At 35.2% G+C, this 2,427-nt stretch overlaps 1 protein-coding gene across 4 annotated transcripts in view; it reads right to left on the reverse strand.

The window, feature by feature from the left end:
* Positions 1-2,427, reverse strand: part of SLAIN1 (SLAIN motif family, member 1) — a 114,460-nt gene that overhangs the window by 42,429 nt on the left and 69,604 nt on the right. For 3 of the 4 annotated variants that reach the window (XM_012637771.1, XM_012637773.1, XM_012637774.1), the window contains exon 1: positions 565-855. The exons of the other annotated variant lie outside the window; for it this stretch is intronic. The gene's annotated coding sequence lies outside the window, so the exon portion shown is untranslated. Of the gene's footprint in view, positions 1-564; positions 856-2,427 lie in introns of those variants that run through there. 4 annotated transcript variants of the gene reach the window in all.

Genomic DNA, 2,427 nt, shown 5'->3' on the forward strand with positions numbered 1-2,427 from the left:
AAAAGCCATCATTTAGATATGTATGAAACAGAAGGGAAAATACAACAAATATAAATTAGGTCAAATTTCAGTTAAAGTGATAACTTAGTTTATAATTGCTGGAATTTGACAAAACTTGAAAAAACAAGTATAAAAAGGACTGCTTTAAAATGCATTCCCTAGATAACTTTTAATGAGCAATGCTAATAAGCAGCCAAATAGCTAAAGAGTGCCTAAAATTGGGCAGTGGGATGGAGAGGAAGAAACTGTGGGATATGGATAGTCAAGAAAATAATCAGTTCCAAAACTGGGATTCTTAAGATCCTTGCAAAATACCATCAAGGTTACTTAAAAAAGCAAAATGTTTCCTTTTACTTAAGCAAGAATTCTTAAGTACCATCACATTCCAACAATTAACATGAAAAATATTTTTTCTTTATGTAGGTGGAACAACCCCGGGCAAGGAAATCGCATCCACAGTGATAACGCTTTCGGAACCCACATGTTTCATGAAGGGATGCTGCCATGAAGCCTGGTTCCCAGTTGACACAAGACACGTAGCCACTTATCCAAGCTGTAATTTACCATGGTTAAGCAGCTCTTCCCAATTTAAGCCAGAGCACAGATAGGTGCCCCCGGTTCCTTCACATCTACACAAGGTAAACTTGACCCCAAAATTCACTACAAAATAAAGTACAAAATGCAATACACACTAGCACTAGGTAGCTGTTCTCACATTTTCAATCTCTATTATTCAAAGTTTCTCATTAAAAGTTCTGTATTTAAAAAAAGGTCAATAGTTCTTTGTGACTGCTAACTTGCTTCACAGATGATGTTATTTTACACCAGAGTTTGATCATTCGCCAGGCAAATTACAGTAACTGCGTGTTCTCACCCACAGATGCAGGCGACAACACATTACAAGTAAACAGCATTCATCACTCTGCACAATAACTGCTGTGACCCAGCCTCCCCACACAATGACACAGTTATTGTGGCTATGACAGCAAGATCCCAACTAAGAACACAATTAGCGTCTATTGCAAGAAAGAATGCTCAACATTGTTCTTTGGCATTGAAGCTTTTAAGAAGAGCCAGGAGAATTATTGCAGAGGCAAGCTAACAAAACAATAATGCTCCATTAATGCCCAAGGTGGCGGTGGAGGAGGAAAGTGGAAAAGGAGCGGAAGCTAGCGCATCCTAGTTATTCTTGACCATGTAGCTGAAGAACTACAAGAGGAAGCATTTTTATAAAGAAAAATTTTTATAAAACAAATGAAAAGGATTTTTTAAAGAGCAATTCTATCTTTTTCGATTATTTCAACAGATTCTTTTCAAATAAAGATTAGTTAAATTATTTGAGAGGCTCAGGGATGGCCAAAATGACCCTAAGAAAGTAGTAAGACAATTTTGCCAAAGGAGAAAATGAGTAAACTTCTGAACATAAACTTCTGAACAACAGTTAAATTCCCCTATATTCCTACTCCAAAGTTCTATCTATAAGAAAAGGGCTTCTCAGACTTGGAGATGGCATGGACTATGTATTTTTTCATTTCATTCCAACCCCTACAAGAGCCTCAAACATGACAATGCATTGATTAAATCATCATACTTGGCATGGTTTTCTTTCCCAAATGTCTTAAACTAAACTGCCCCCAACCCTAGAATATTGCAACCTTTTCCTCAATAAACTTCCAGCTGCCAATACCACCCTCAGCAAGCCTGTTCTAAACATCCCTACAAAGCAGTGCTAATCATGTTATTTTAAGTGTTACTCTCATCTGTGAAAGTACTGCAGTGGCTTTTCATCAAACACAAGATCCTAAAGGTACTTCACATCATCTCACTATTGCCCTTACAGACTGCCCATTATCCCATGCCCACCTCTGGAGTGTTTCTGAAACTACCTTAAGAACATACTCATTGGTTAAACTTTCTATTTCGCCTGCTTTGTCTAATAAGCATCTTCAACTAAAATGAATGCAATAAAGTACTAAGTTGTACACTAATACATCATTTTTCTGTAAAAAAAAAATAAGTTGAGAGTACCTAACGGTCTATTAAGTTATTTTCTGTACATCTTCAAAGTTGCCTGAGTTAAAAAATAAATATGTCTGTAGTTATTTTTGTATACCATTAAGCAAAATATGACCAAAAAAGAAACTAGATTGAATAAATGTTCCAGTGATGTTAATATCAAGAAAATCACAAAAAGACAGGTGACAGGGTAGGTTTAAGAAAGAACCTAAATTTCTTAAATTTTCCACTATGAAAATTATTCTGTTAACAAAAAGTTCCCAGAAACAATGACATGCCTATCATTCCTTGACCATCTTTGCCTAGATTCACAGTAAATATAGTAAATATTCAAATTTTTATTGAATGTATGTCTCTTTATATAAGCAAAATGAAATTTAAGAACTAAAACAATTTACATTAAAAAACTGA

Source organism: Propithecus coquereli, unplaced genomic scaffold (genome assembly GCF_000956105.1).
Source record: "Propithecus coquereli isolate 6110/MARCELLA unplaced genomic scaffold, Pcoq_1.0 Scaffold123, whole genome shotgun sequence".
NCBI lineage: Eukaryota > Metazoa > Chordata > Mammalia > Primates > Indriidae > Propithecus > Propithecus coquereli.